The following is a 16,186-nucleotide window of genomic DNA, read 5'->3' as shown; positions in this document are numbered from 1 at the left end:
CATGGCTTAGTAGACTTCTTTAAACATATTCACACATCATGGCAACTAAGAAAATGTATCTCCCTGTTTTACATGGCGCTCTGTGCAGTTGTGTAGCCCTTAGGACCCTCTCAGCACTTGCCATGTTAGTTGTTTGATAGTAACTACTGGGCTTGTCCAAGATGTATATAACTGTAGCTTGAGTCTTTAACTGCTGCTTATTGAGAATCACTTGCCGCTTTGATCAAGGAAGCCTTGAGAACAAAGAAGTTGTTAATGTCTTCCCTTAGTTTTGCAACTGATAATTATGCTTTTTTTTTTCCAAGGGGCTCCTATATAGGTTTAACCTAAAATCTATCTCGGAGTAAGGGTTTCATGGAATCTGTGGCTTTTGCTAGGTATGAGGTCAGTACTGTTTCTGCAATAAAGATCCTTGTTCTACTTGCCAGCTACTCATTCCGTGTGCAGCTAGGTTTAGTGGCTTCCATTTTTTTACATTTTTATTGGGGGAACGCAAGCTACTTCATTAGAAAAATCACACTAAATTTTCAACAACTTTAAGGAAAAATGACCTCCTAAAGGATCTTCTTGTCCCATTAAGCAGTGTAACACGGTGAAGTGGCCTGTCTTCTGTCTCAAGGACCTGACTTGCAGGGTTTGGGGCAAATCCTTCCCACTGTTTCACTGATACTCTTTTTGACAGAGAAGTAAATCAACTTTCTTTATCTTTTCTATAATAAAAGTGCTGTGTTTCTTAGGAAGTAGATCTGCTCTTTTGTCCACTTCTACCCAATAGCAAGAACCTTATTACAAAAGTCAGAAAATATTACATGGACTTTTTTTTTCACAAAGCCACGTGTAGTTCAGCATGTTACAGGGCCAGGCTGTGTAGTGTGAACCAAAGCAAAGACGAATAGTGCTTTTCTCCTTGAGTAGCTGACTGTTACTAGGATGTGAAGAGTCACCATCTCCTTGTTTGGGGTAGGATTAAAATGTAATGGGTCTGTAGCTGCAGTGTATGTTTCTGATCCACAGAGCCAGAGGGAAAATTGTGTAACGTTTATCTAAAAATAGCTCATGCACTGTGTGGCTTGTGGGCTCTTGATACTTTCTGCTTGGGTGTGTTGACTGAAGCTCGGGGCAGGTGCTATGGCATACGTGTTTGTGTTTTAATGTACATATCATACTGTATTAGCAGATCCTTGTCTGGATTTGTGAGATGGTGTGCACCTTTGCAGTTTCTCCTTGCAGATCACTGCCAGCATTTTGGAGCAGCCACGTACTGCTGAAGGATAACCCCTTTTCTGCAGAGACTGAAATTAGGACAAGCTTGAGGTCTAATTACATTCAGCTGAGTGAGTGAAATGAGGTTTGGCCAAGCAAAGGATAAATTGTTCTGGGACGTTAGCACGTGTCACGTCTGATCTTTTGTTGCTGAACCACTCCAATAGTTAGGCAACCTTGCAGAAACACTTTTTAGATATTACTTACCATGTTTTGCTAATAACTATTGTCAGCACAATGTATGAAACCACTGCACTGCTGAACATCTGCTTTTGAATAAACAGGCACGGGCATTCCAGTAGTCAGCCCCTAATCATAATTAAAGAGTATTTTCCCTATTAATTTTTTTCTGAAAAGAATGACATGCATAAATCGGGGTGCAATTTTTCTTAAGCAGTCTTTTATGAACCCCACCCTTAAGTTGGCTAATACTGTAGGCAAAAAGAATAGTGATTTATGCTGCAGCCTCAAAGGTTTAAGATTGTTCATCTGTTCATCTCCTACCTCTTGGGTCAGAGGTGGTTGATCCAGTAATGATACACTTGCCACATTTAAAAGTAAGAATTAACTGTCTGCTTGCCTAGATTTCCTAGATTCGGTTTCAAGCGGGAGTGGGCAGGTGAATGTACAAAAGAGAACAGCAGAGGGGGACAATGAAGTGATGACGTCAAGTAGAATTGAGCTGTACTGTGAGCACTTATTTCCTTAACCTCTCTGAGGTAATTGCTGCTTGTCTTTACCTCTTAGCTGAATCTCTGCAAAAGAGTGCTGCCAGGGGTCTGTTTCTTGGCACTTTGGGCAGTGCCTGTGTGGAGCCATTTCTGTTCAAAATGGTTGCGTGGCTTTACTTGAACATAGTGCCCCCTTCGGAGCTGTAATGTTTTCTGGGAAACTTTAGAAAGTGAATGTCAAGATTGAGTAAAGACCATGAAAGTATTTTTGAGGAATATGTCTTGACATTTTTTTGGCAAATGAAGAGCAGACGCATACAGATTCAACATAGATATTTTACTGGCGATGTGAGAAGTGTTATTTGTAATGTTGTAGGCTCTTAGCTCTGCCAGAGCTTCTAATCGCGTATGTCAAACTAACAAAATCTAAAGCCAGTGTCGTAGCTTGCCACACCAATGGGGTTAGATTAGGCAGACCCTGCCCTCAGATTATGCCCTTTCAGATTATGGATGGGGAGAGTAACAACCTAGTGTAATTTCTCGTCTCAGTAAGGTGAGAGTGTGCATTTCTGGTGTAGCAGAATTGTGTGGTACTAGTACAACAGCATCCTTCTCAAGGGAAAGTCCCTGTGCAAGACATCTGGCAGTTTGACATGCCCTGGTCTCAAATGATTTTGTTTAACTCCCAAGGCAAAAGGGTTGGAGGTGTACTGTTAGCCAGAAAGGCCAGGAGGCCACCAGCAGCTCTCGCTGCTCACAGCCACCAAATCTGAGGAAGTGGCAGGAAGTAATTGGTTTTATTTAGTAATCTTGTTAGTTTTGTAATTCTGTTGCATGTCATGTTATACATATTATCATCCTTGCTATAAAATACACTTCTAGGAGTCAGTTCAGGTGGAACTAGACTTTTGAGCATTTGTAAGTTGAGATTGGCTAGGGCAAAACCCATTCATGTACTCCTCTTCCTCTGCCTTCAATTGCAATGTAGTTCTAGAATGGATAAATAAGATAATTTTCCCCACCCTGATTCGTAAGAGAAGAAAAACCTGCATTTTATACCAAGGTTTCATAATTTTAAAGAACCTTCGCCTTCAGAGCAAGGGTACTCCTATAAAACTAGAGAAGAAATTTGGAGCTCAGGATAACTTTGTAAAATCCTTTTGAAAGCTTGCTGTGTACTCTTGTACTGGAAGAGTTTTGAAACTAGAATCCATTTGGGTATTAATAGGAGATTTAAGACTCCCTCTTGTGGCTGCATTAAGCTGATTTTGGGCAGCTGTGTGAAGATACTGGCATCATGAAAGTCCAAAGGCTACTTCAGTATTGGTAATAGAAACCTGATTAGGTCTTTTGTCTTTGCTACGAAATTCACTTGAAAATTGTCTCAACTTGATTTTTGCTACAGCTCTTGAATTGAGTTTGAAGTGGGAAGAGGAAGAAAAATGGTTTGAAAATGTTCCGATCACCTCAATCATGTTTGCTGTGGCTTGAGGAAGTTAATGTAGAGCCAAAGGAGATGGGAGGTGGTTGGGAAATCCTGATGCGGATTGTATTTGCTTCTCTGCAGAAAGGGTGTCCCTGGTGCTGAGGAGAACAGGATGGTTCCGAACCTGTGGGACCAGTGCCAGCAGTGTGTGACAGGCAAACATGGGAGGCAGGTTAACTGCAATATTTAACTTCATGTAAAAGCACATTATTTCTCTTTATTAGGAATAGATGTGGCCTTACCAAATGGTCTTAATAATGCAACCCTGGGCTTCTGTTAATAATTTTATGGTTATGGTTTTTCGTGTGAGCCCTTTGAGCTGGGTGGGGACTTAATCTGAATCTAAGTCACCTTCTTCACAGTTGAGTGTGTACAAATAGTATTTTGGCAAAGGGAGATGATCTGAGAAAATACAGAACAGCAAACCAGAAGCAAAAAGTCTGTAGTGTTATTTTGGATATTAAAGCAGTAAATCGGCCCGCAAGCAGAAGCAGATGTGGAAAGGGGGGTGGCTCCCAGACCCCAGAGGCAGGTCAGCAGCACAGCTCACTTGGCGGTGCAGGGGTTATTCCCAGTTTTGGTTTCTCCACTCACTTACACATGCTGCAAAAGCTTTTGTAAGCCTAATGCATGCATGGGTGCAGGTTCCTCTTGCGTGTGATGTGAGAGCAATGCAGCAAGAGCAGGCAAGGAGGAGAGCTGCATTGCCTGTGTGCTCCGACTCTGCCTGGCTGGTTGAGAGCTGCACCAGGCTGTCACAGGGCTGGGACAGAAGCAGAAGCTGCTGGGACATGAAGAGCTTTGCTGTACCTGTCTGGATCCAGGAATAAGGGCCCAAAGAAAAGAAATGAGAGCATTTCATAAGGTAAAAGCTCTTATATCTTGCTGACATCCCAACCATCTCGCCATCGCTCCTGCCCTCGCTGCCTGTGAAATAGCTTAGATCACGTTTGTCTGTTGCAGATGCCTGAACAAAAGGATTCCAACCTGCGTGTTCCTGTGCTCTTGGCTGGGCTGGCAAATGCAGATGGTTCAAGTGAGTGTTTCATTCACGCTGTGTTCTGCAGCACAAAATGGCGAACAGCTTTTGCTGTTTTGATAGGGTTTAAATTAATTTCTCCCTTCTCACCAGGGGAAATGAGGGCTGGGAAGAACAGCCATGCCTGTTGCTTTGTTAAGCTTGGCTTTGGCTCCAGTTCTGGCACCAAGAAAGGAAATACAGGGAAGGGGAGCTTTGTAAAAGAGCTATGGGTCTGCTCCCGAGTTGATAGGTTAAACCGTACAAAACAGTGACTCTGAGGTATTGCTCTAATATTTGTAAAATCAGCATGGCAGTTCTGTTAAGGGCTATGAGTCACCCTGAGGGTGGTTCTGCTCTTTGTAAGGAGCAGCACAGCCTTCTGCTTCCATGCAAACGGGAGCGAGAATTTTAATGGAGTCAGAATTGCCCCTTGGTTAGAGCACCGTCTGACCTCTGCTTTGTTCTCACTGCTGCCCGTTTACAGCTGCGTGGAGAGTGGAACCTGACCCATCGTTGCCTGGGAGAAAAGGACTGGATGGAGCCCTTAAACGTGAGTCACATCAGTTGTGACTCTCTCACCCCCTGCCAGCCCTCCTGTCCCCAGCCCACAGCTCCCTCCAGACTGCTGCGTCTGAGCTCTGCCCAGCTGCTCCTGCGGGACGCGGTCAGGTGTGGCCCGACTTGGCTTTCGTTTTCAGGAAGCGGGTGACAGCGGGGCTGACCCTGGCCATGTGCACGCAGCGGGAGGCTCTGCCTGTCCCCAGGCGCGGCCTCAGGCGCTCGTGGCAAGCCTGCGCTCCAGGCTAAACAGAGGAAGGTGAGGGTCAGCAGCAGAGAGCTCTGCCCAAGGCTCAGGAAGCACATTTTGGCAGAGGAAAGAAATACAATACAAGCAGGGAGGGAAACTCAGCTTCCATCCAACCCCCTCCAAGAAGCTTTTGGCTCCCTACAGCTGCTGGAGTCTTTACTATCAGTTATTTGGCTCTTTATTTTTACAGGCTTTCATGTGTTTGTTTTCTGTCTTTTACACCAGCACGTTGCAGAGGGGAAAGAGTGGAGCAGTACGCGGGAGTAGCAGGGACCAGAGGGTAGAGCCCTGCACTAGGGGACAGGCAACCTGGCTTCCCTTTCCTGCCTGTCACTATCTTATTGTGTGGCCTTGGGGCATGTCACTTCCCTCGCTGCCCTGGCTCCTCTGTGCAGTGGGGTGGTTCCACCCAACAGAGCACTCCCTGCTTGTTTATTCATCTTTGTCCTTGTGAAGTGCCTTAGGAGGAGGCTTAGGGGAAGCTCTGCGTGGCCGTGGTGGGCACAGACCCATCGCTCAAGGGGAGCCACAGCCCAGCGCTGTTCTCCTTCCCCAGAGCAAGCAGTGGGAGCCACGCATGGCGAGGGGGTGCAGTGGGCAGAGGAGTCCCACCAGCACTTTCCTCTACAGGCTCTGCCTGTTCTGCCTTCCGTAAGCACGCCGGCAGGCAGGCAGCCCTGTCATCGGGAGGGCAGTTGGAGATCTTACTGTCTGAAGGATGGAAGATGACAAGTGTTTCTGAGCAGTCTTGAAAGGGGAGGTTTAGTTTGGGTATTAGGAAAAATTTCTTCACTGAAAGAGCTGTCAAGCATTGGCACAGGCTGCCCAGGGAGGTGGTGCAGTCACCATCCCTGGAGGTGTTTAAAAACCGCATAGATGCAGCGCCTGGGGACATGGTTTAGTGGTGGGCTTGGCAGTGCTGGGTTAACAGTTGGACTTGATGATCTTAAAGGTCTTTTCTAACCTAAATGATTCTGTGATCCTGTGATTCCCAATTCTGACCACCACAGGGGTCTCCTGCAACTTTCAGAGATCGTGAGGGCAACACCCTGCTTTCAGCCCTGAGCCGTTCTTTGCAGCGGTGGCAGTGCAACATATTGAAACGTATGCAAGGAGCAAGGGAGGTGCGTATAGGAGTGAAAGGCCCCAAAACACATGTAGCAGCAGTACACAGTGCTTGTGCTTGCAAACCCCGCTCTGCTCCCCATCATCACTTGCTTGGAGCCTTTGTTTCTTCATGAGTGAAACCAGTTGTGAGATGTTGTGTTCAGGGCATGACATAATCCGAGTATGGGACTCCACTGGAGGAATCCTTTTGAAGATTTACTAGTCTGTCTAATTACAATAAAACTATGAGGATGCTGCACTCCAAATGATTAACAGTTAATAAGTGGAGGTTTCTGCTTTCTTGTACTTTTTGCTAGGAAAACCCCCAGCAATTCTGGCTATATCAGTGGCCATTCCTTTAGGAAGGAGGTTGGTCAAAGGCACGGTAACACATTTGCACAAAGCCACTGTCCATCTCTGTGTTGCTGGTAGCAGATAATTTGATTAAAAATATAAGTCACTTCCTTGTTCCTTTCTCTGTATGTTGCCTTTCTGTGTTTCTTTCAGCTTGAGCAGCGACAATAGCTTGCAGGATTTATTTGCTGTTTGTTGACATTTTCACTTTCTGATGCGCATCCTTATGTTACCCTGTGGAGTTCAGCTTGTGTCAGCCGCAGAGGGGTAGTCTGACGAAAGGCAGCATCAGCTGGAAATGCCCCTTCCACCCTTGTTCTCTCCCAAAATACCCATATTAACAATGCACTTAAAAAGTCTGAATTTGAATATCTACTTCCATATGTAGTCCTGTTTAGCTGTTATTGTCCTTTAGCTGGTATTTATTTGCCATCCATTCCAGCATCTTTATCCTGTTTTTGAGAGGATGTGTCGTTGCATGTCGTCTGTAGTGAGTCTGAAGTGTCTCATTCTCTGCTGCATACAAGTCTGTTACATCTCAGTGTTCCTGCTGACCTGTAGCTGCCTCCCGTGCACTGCCATCCCATCTCCCGTCTTGTTAATTTGCAAGGGCTGCCCTGGAGCTGTAGCTGGGGTCACACAGGTTGGTATCACACCTATAGCTTTAGCATCCACGGTTTGTAGCTGTGAAATGCTGTGTACCAAATAGAAGCTGTGAGGGGTAGATGTATAGCCATGGGGAAGTGATGCAAGGGGAGCATCTGAGCTAAGTTGAAAGCTGGTGGGAGGAGGTGGCAGCTTGACACCCCCGAGACTCTGAAGCCGTGGAGAACCTCGGTGACTTCAAACCCCCTCCTGGGGTTTCTTTCAGCCATCGCAGGCCAACTGCCCCATGGATCTATGGGGGAGAAAGGCCAAGCGCTGCAAGTGCTGCTGGAGCCCCGTGTCCACCTGTCTCCAACATTTCCAGAGTAAGAGCAGCTCCCGAGGAGCAACCAGAGCTACTGGGTGCTGGCCCCGGGCCGAGCTCGTTGGCGGGATGTGGGTGGCTGGGCCCTGGTGTGGCAGGGAAAGTGCTGTCGGAACAAAACTGAATTGAAGTGATTCTTTTCCTCTCCCCCTGGCCTGTGAGGAAATCTTTTTCCATTTACAATAAAACATGGTTCTTAATAGTGCTGAAGTGTTCTACGTATTTTAAATAAACATGAGTGGATTTGAGCCCAGGAGGACATGAAAGAATGCGGCATTTGCGGGGTACCGGCCCAGCACACATGTCAGCAATTTGGCTGCCTTGTGTACTTTGGCTTTTAAAAAAGCATTTAAAAGTAAACAAATGAAGGAAAATCTGGCAGCTGGATTTCAAAGTAAATTGCTTTCAGCTGATATACCCCATTTCCAGCTTGCTTGGGTAGTATCAAGCCATACATATCCAGCGAGAAGAGTGAGCGGCCAAGGAGAAGAGTGGGGGCGGGAGAGAGAACAAAAGCAGGGAAGTTCTGCGGATTTAATTCTTCCACTTCCTTCCTTTGCACCAAACCCTCCCTGCCTGTCACTGCCCTTGTGTCAGACAGGCAGGTTAATGCTTCAGACAGCAAACTATGCCCATCTTCTCGTGGCCCCTGTTCTGTCAGGCTCTGCTTCCCTTCCATCAGGCCTGGAGCAGGGACGGGATGGGATGGGATGGGATGGGATGGGATGGGAGTAGTATCCATGGGATGGTGTTAGTTGGCAGAGCTGAGCCTTATGCTCAGCTGTGACCTGCAGCAGTGCTTGAGCTGCACCATCAAACCCTCATCCCTGCTACAGCCCCACGGAGCATGGGAAGAGCTCTGTCTCATTGCCCCATGGAGGACGTGGCTCCCACGTTTGGCAACCCAAACCCCACAGACGGGTGGGATGAATCTGCTCCTTGAGGGGTCCACGCAGGCGTGGGCTGGGGCGCTGCTTCCCCAGGGCTGCCAGCCTGGGGAGGGCATCACCCCCGCCGCCGGTGGAGGGAAGCGGAGCTGGAAATGGCAGAGATAACACGGTCACCAGAGGAGTGCGGGCTGCGGTGCCTCCGGAAGGGCCTGGTGCATCCCCCGCAGGAGGAGGCTCAGCACATGCTGACAGATAATAACGAGGTCCCTGGCTGGACAAAGAGGGGAGGTTGCTGAGGTCACGCTTTGGCTCAGCTTTGGGCTCCTTCTGCTTTGACTCGCATTTCCTCAAGTTTATAAAACTTTCTGCGGGTTGGTTCAGTGGAAAGGGCAGAGGAAACTGGTGGGTCTTAAATCCTGGCGGCACGGGGCCAGGGCAGGGCTGCTCTGAGCCCCCGGCAGACCCTGCACGCATGGGGCTGTGAGGGTGCCTACTGCTAGCTCGGGGCCAGGGCAGCAGCCACCACGTGTCCCTTCGGGGTGCCCGGTGGTGACATGGGCTCTTGCCGTGGCACAGCAGCGCCTGGGGGTGTGATGCTGCGGGCAGGGCTGCCCTGGCTTCAGCACCCCTGCCGCACCCAATGGTGCTGAGCAGAGTGTGGAAAGCCCTGGGGTGCCCTTGGTGCAAGCACGGTGGCTTGTGGCCCTGTGGGACGGTGCAGACAGCAAGTGGCACCTGCCTACTTGCACGGGGAGCTGTAGTGTCCGCCCGTTCTTTTGGGAACTGAGGCCGTGCTGCAGGTGACGCCGTGCCCACAGCACGCCGTGGTGCCCCCCTGGTGCTGCGGTGCCCCTCGAGCACCCATGAGCTGGGGAGGGAGGCAGGCAGGCAGCAGCAAAGGGGACAGTGTCCCTGCACAGGGCTTGACTCCTCACACCTTGCTGCCAGAGCTGGCTTCGCTCTGTGCTTGCGGCTGTGCCGTGCTCCGTGCAAGGGAGCAGTTGGTTGCAATGATCCCCTCTTGTGGCTTTTCTCCTCCCTGTAACTCAGCACATGAGGTCCCTTTCCTGGCACAGGACTAAACCTCTCGGCTCCTGGCAGCGCAGAGGTGCTGCCAGCTGTAACCTGCAACGCAAAACCTTCTGGGTGAGCAGCGTGGAAGGCAGAAGGCAGCCAGGGCTCAGCCAGCATCCTCGGCACATGATGCCGCTATTGAAGCCAGCGAGGCTGGCTGCACCCGCGCTCCGGCACGGCTCTCATTATCCCTTGGCACAGGAGTCCCCTGGCAGTGGTGTCGGGAGCTGGCAGCACCCACACGCACCTGCAGGCACCAACAAGCTCACCGGCAATTTCTTGGCTCTCACTAACATGATGAAAAGTAATTTTTTGGGCTCTTTCCCCTCTGCCACCCACATGGGCTCCAGGACCCTGCCCTGGCTGGTGCGTGCACTCAGGGCAGCTTCTCCCTTCCTGGAAAGGCAGCCCACCCCCCTGCAAAACACGCAGAGGAGAGGCCACAGGACATAACACAGAAGAATCTCTGTTTCAAGAAAGGCAGTTGGCTCCCAGCTGCTCCCTGTGGGTAGCAGACAGGGCTGCTGAGCTCTGCTGCAGCTTGGGAGGCATGCCCGCACCCTCTGAGTCCCACCAGCACTTAATCACTGCCTGGATGTTATTCTTGAGGATAGTTGGAGATGTCCCTGCTCACTGCAGGGGAGGTTGGACTAGGTGACCTCGAAAAGCCCTTCCAACACAAACTATTCTATGAAGCAGCCGAGCACCACCACCACCACCACCACCCCCCACAAGCCGCAGGGCTCAGGGTGTCCCCACGCTGGGAGCGGCTGCCCCACAGCTGCGCCGGCCCTGGGAAACGCAGTGCCCGCACGGCATGTGCTCCCCGGGCACCGCTGTGCTTTGCCTCCTTCGCACGGGGTTCATGCTCTCCCTGCCCAGCTTTTGCTGCCTGCTCTGGTTGCTGCACGCGGAGGTGAGCATCTTTGCATCCTCCATGCTAGAGGGTTGTGTTTGGTCCCAAAGCACCGATGGGCAGACAGCTGCGATGGAGGAATTTGGGAACCGAAATCCCTGAGGTGGGGTTGATGTGAAGAAGTGTGGACATCTCCAACCCATCCAGCTGCTCTGGGGCCTTTACCAAGGACAGAGGTCAGACGAATACATCCCGAGCAGCCAAGGGTTTGATTATTTTCCTCTTGATGGGGTTTCATGCGGGAGCTGGTACCAGGGCAGTGCTGGGTCTGGCTGATCTGCCACATCGCTGCCTGAAGATGCTGGTGGGCACGGAGGGGAGCAGGACCCCAGGGCCAAACCGGCGCAGCTGCACCAGGGGTTTCCTGCTGCTCCCACCACCAGCTGACCCTGGTGGGGTTTGGGGACAGCCCTGTACCAGCCATGGGGTTTGCAGGAAAGTGGCCGCAGTGACTGAGGACTCCGGATGCAGGGAGCTGCCCAAGGCACCTTGTGCAGGCAGGGGCTCGGCAGGCTCTGGGGAAGGGGCAACGCGGAGTGTTTGCTGTGGCTGTGCCTATGAGGTGGGGAACACTGCAGCCCTCCTTCAGCGGGATGGAAACAACCCCAGGTGAAGACAGTTGTTCTGGATGTCCCTGTGATTAACGGGAAGAATATGTAAATGTATATGGCTGTTGCTATAGCTACCGCAGGAATCCCGGCTGGTGCTGGGGAAGGCAGAGCCCCCGGCCCAGCCCGGGTCAGGATTTGCATTCCTGGCGCAGCAGCACCCCGCACACCCCGCAGCGCTGGTGCAGGAGCAGCCGGGCTGGGCTGTGCCCTGTGCCACTGCCGTGTCCCCAACACGGGCAACAGGAGTGCCCCCCAGCACACCATCCCACTGCTCACCATCCTGCACCCACCAGCTGCTGCACGACACCATCAACCTGGGGTGCTGCAGCCTCTCACCAAGACAGGTGCACCCCAGCCTGGTCACAGCGTCCCCAGGGTGAAAACACCCTCATGGGAGGGATGTTCCTCAGGTCCCAAGGTCAAGTCTTGTCCTGTGGCAGCAGAAAGCTGGGTGCAACCAGGGCATGGGGATGGGCAGGGGGATGGGAATGCCCAACGTGCTCATGATGCTCCTGCTCCAGGTGCACCAAACCCCCAGGACCACCCAGCCCACCACACACCAGGCCCTTCCCAGCAGCTCGTTTGGGGCTGATCCAATAAAGCTGTGAGGAAAAAGGGGCTTCCCCTGTGTGGAGCCTGCAGAGCTTCCCTGCCTGCCTGGGGCTCTGGTGAGTGCTGCAGTAGGGGTGGGTGGGTGTGTGTGCGCATTGTGCCATGCGTTGGGCTGTAGCACTCACCAGCATGGCTGTCACGGGCCCTGGCAGGAGCCCCTGTCTGTTGGTGGGCATCCTGCGTGCTGCTGGCCAGTGCTCGTCTGCATGCGCTAGCCCTGGCCCCTGGGGCACGCCGGGAGGCCGCAGCCAGAGCGTGAGGTTGAAACCCCCTGGTGCTCTTGTGCTCATAACCAAACAGCTCCTGGTTACCTGCTGTTTGCGTGTCTCCCTCTCCCTGCAGGACGAGCAGAGGGTTCAGAGCTCCGTAAGAGAGACCAGTTACTCCTGTAAGTCGGAACGTGGGAGGGATGAGAACTGAGCCCACAGCCAGCGTCACTTGCGCTGCGGGTGGTGCTGCCAGGCCAGGGCCCTCCTGGTCATGGGGACTGCTCAGGGAGAGGGCTCACGCCAAAAGCATTTGTTTGCATATTTATTCTCCAACTCTTTTGCAAACCTGACTTGAAGGAAGACCCTGGATTGCCGCTGCTGTACCAAAGCCCCTCCAGGTGCGGTGTGGCAGGGACCCACGGTGCCAGCTCAGCCTGCAATGGCTGCAGCCCCTTGAGGGTGCACAGGGACCCCCGGCCCTGCCAGCCCCGTGTTTCTTCGCTCTCCGAGGGCCCGTTGCCCGTGGCGGCCAGGCACAGCCAGGCTCTCTCTCTCTCTCTCTCTGTTTCCTTATAGTTTAAGAGCCTTCCTCACATTAATCTTTTTATTTGTATTTTGACAAATGTATGTTTCCAGGAAGTTGCTGAGGTCAAAGCAGCATCTGTTGCTTGTTATTTTGGGGGATGCAGAGGGTCTTTGTGAGGGTTTCCAAAGCAACAAGGAATTAAGTGGTTTGTAAAGCAGAGAGCAGGAATGAGGAGCAGACTGGGGCTTCCCGAAAGGCAGCTGAAGATGCTGATGAAAATCAGATCAGCTTGCCTCTATTTTCTTGGAAACTTGATCTATTTTTCTTGTACGATTGTCAGCCTGACTCCCGTATTTCAAGTGCTTGGCCACCTCCAGCTCTGTGTTTCGGCGCTGGGATTAGCTGGCCCCGTCAGGCTCTCCCTGTGCCGGATTGCGCCGTGCTGGCGGGGAGGGCTCTGCAGGATGGGAGCAGCAGTGTGGGTCCCCTGGTGTGACTCTGGCCGGGGACACGGGGAAGGGACACCCAGGGTTGGCACCAGCCCCCCTTCCCCTACTGCAGGGGTGTCCCTTGTCCCCAAGTCACACCGTGGATTGCCCAGTGGCGGGGCTGTGGCAAAAGCTGCTTTTTCTTTCAAAACAACCCGAGGAGGGTCTGGTGCCAAGGTGAGGGCTGCGAGGAGCCCAGGAGATTTATCGCTGAGGAAATACTTTCTCCAGCAAGGGCTGATGGCCGCAGCAGGAACAATGGGAGATTCGCAACGTGAACAAAGCTGATTTCGTTCTTCTTTTTATCAATGTGCTTTCCTTGCGGAGCCTCCCTTCCTGGAAGTGGGAGATGCAGCTTCCCCCGCGCGCTGGCTGTGTAATCAGCAGGAATGGCCATATCCTGGCTGGGAAGCGAGCTGTGAAACGCTGTCGCCCGCCGTGATTTATGAGCCCGTGGCAGCAGCCAGCAGCGGGGCTGGCCCAGGGACAAGGTGCCAGGGCGCGTGCAATATCCACGTATTCTTTCTCCTCCTCGCTGGGTCCCCGGGGAGCTGCCAGAGGAAGTTAATGGATTAGACACACACGTTCCACTTGATTTTTATTTTTTATTGCCGTGTCTTTCCAAATGCCTTTAGCAGACGCGCAAGCACAATGGGGTCGGGTGGTGAGCATCCCGGCCGGGCGGGTAGCGGGACAGCAGCCTGCCTGGAAAGGTCAATACAGAGAGTGTTTGCTTGGGGACATGGGGACAGCCTGTCCTGAGTGGGTATAGCCCTTCCTTGCCAGGGAGGGCTTGCAGGGCCGTGCCCGGCACTGGCTCTTTGCCACAGAGGGACAGAGTTAAGGTGCCTCCAGCTCCTCTGCAGCCAGCACCGACCAGCAGCCTTGGGGCATCACAGCACCTTGCCCATGAGGTTATCTGTGCCCGTCGGAGGCAGCTGGAGCTGAGCAGGTCCCTCACCAAGCCCAGAGCTGCAAGGGCCTTCCCGGGGAGCTCACACTTGTAAAAGCGGACAGTTTTGTTCCCGGGCTCGCGCTCCTGCCACACCACATTATGCAATCCTCACCCGATACTGGGAATATGAAATAATTATTCCAAATGATCAGATTTTAATTATGCAACACAGAGGATGATTATTGTACGCCAAATTGGTGCTGAGTGCTTAGTTATGTATATGCCAAATTTAGTCTATACTATTATACCCAGTGGGTGGCCGTAGACAATCAGGAAGTAATTAGTTTTGCTGGAGGTTGTTCGCCTGCCTGGTTCGCTGTGCTGTCTGGGGAGCGTCTTGCTGCGCTCTGTGAATACCATGGGCTTTGAGTTCAATACCGTCTTTTTGTGACAAGCTAATAAGCTGTCTGCATGGCGGCCTGTAATTAGCGCTGTCGATATTCATTTGGAAACGGAGACCGCGCTGAGCAGCTCCGCTGACTGCGCTTCCCTTTGTCAAGGCTCTCGGCTGGTCCCTCCTCGCCTCCGAGGAGCGGCAATGGGTGCAGAGGGATGGGGATGCGACTGTGTGCGGGGCACCCTTGGGTCCCCGCCGAGGAAAGCACCCAGCCGTCAGTGGGCTGAGGCCCTGAGACTGAAGGCAGCCCCCTGCCCAGCCCCGCGCCAGGCTGGACCTGTCCTCCATGAGGGGAGCTGCCCTCAGCCTGGGCATGGGGTCTCCCCGGTGCCCTGTCTTGTGGTGCCGGCCGGGAAGGCTGAGCTGGCGTGGGGTGTGAGGTGTGGGGGAGATGGGGACATGCAGGGGGCTTGGCTGCAGTGGCCGTCCCCTCCCCAGAGCCGTGGGCTGCTCCTGGGGAGCTCTGAGCGTTGCTGGAGGTGTTGTAGGGTCACACCTCTCTGGATGGCCAGATCCTGTGGGTCTGGGCTTGCCCGCTGGGGTCCCACATGCAGAACTGCTGGGGTACCTGGGGCTACACTGGCTGGGAAGTCACCGGGGCATCGCCTCCCTGGGATGCCATTTGCAGCCGGTCAGTGTTGTGAGGAGCCAGCCACCTCCGTGGGAACAGCCTGGATCTGCCGGGCGGGAATTGTCTGAAGTACAGAGCAACTTTTACCTCTGTTACACAAAGGAAACTTTCCTCCTCTTTTTGTTGGAGATGCTCACTCCATTGAGATGATTGGCATACTGGAGAGCTGAGAAACTAAATTGTTTATACACTAATGAATAGAAGCTTGATTGCAAGATCCTGTTTGGAAAATTATAGTGCTGAATTGAAGCCGTACAATTACATCCAAAATGCTGCATATTCATTTCATCTGCTTTGCATAGAGATTAACAAGCGAGCCCTAAAGCAGACTCTGAAATTAAAGCTAACACCAGATTTAGTCACAGGTTACAAACTAAATGGCATTGTTTGATGGATATGAATCTTTACCACCTGCCTGCCTGATGATTGCTAGCAGCTTACCAGACAGCAAAGGAAAAAGTTTCTTCCCATGAAGGAAGCATAATAAGACACTGGGCTCGAAGTGCCCCCTCCCCGTGTGGGCAGCCCCCCCCGGCAGATGTCTGCAATGGGCTTGGGGAAAGGGCTCCCAGCTCCGTCGTGCTGGAGGCTGCAGCCACTCTGTGGAGGGATGGAGACTGGTCCCCAAGACCCCTGCAGAGGTCTGGGGTCCTGGGTCCATCCATCACCCAGGGTTGGGCTGTGTCCCTTCAGCTGGGGATCCCTTCCATCCTGGAGCCTCTGTGCTGGTGCTGGATCACATGGCTGGATCGTGGTTCCCCATGGCACGGAGTGATCCTTTCCTCACCTCGGAGGGGCCAGGGCCAGGATGCCGCACAGGGGAAGGGGTCTCTTGTCCCCCCCGGCTGCAGGCAGCCAGGGGTTCTGGCACACGGCTGGCCCCATCCCACAGCATCGGGCTCTGCGACCTGCCTCCTCCCCCCCTTGCACTCCCACCCTGCGTGTCAGGGCCAGGACTTTTCAGGAGCAGAAACGGGGCCAAGAAAGGGCCGAGGGGTATGCGGGGAGCAGGGCTGTGTGCAGGGGCTGCCCATCCGGGCAGGGGCTGCCGCAGCATTTGGTGCCATGCGGCTGGTGCAGGTGCTGCTGCTCTTGGGGCAGAGGACAGGCACTGGAAATGGGCCCATCCCTGACCGAGGGACCGGTCTGTGCGTGGGGACACAGGACCCCCTGCTGTCACAGGCACGGCATAGGGGT

This window comes from Falco rusticolus, chromosome 9, assembly GCF_015220075.1.
Source record: "Falco rusticolus isolate bFalRus1 chromosome 9, bFalRus1.pri, whole genome shotgun sequence".
Lineage (NCBI taxonomy): Eukaryota > Metazoa > Chordata > Aves > Falconiformes > Falconidae > Falco > Falco rusticolus.
The sequence above is the reverse complement of the archived record's forward strand: the minus strand, read 5'-3'. Positions refer to the sequence as shown.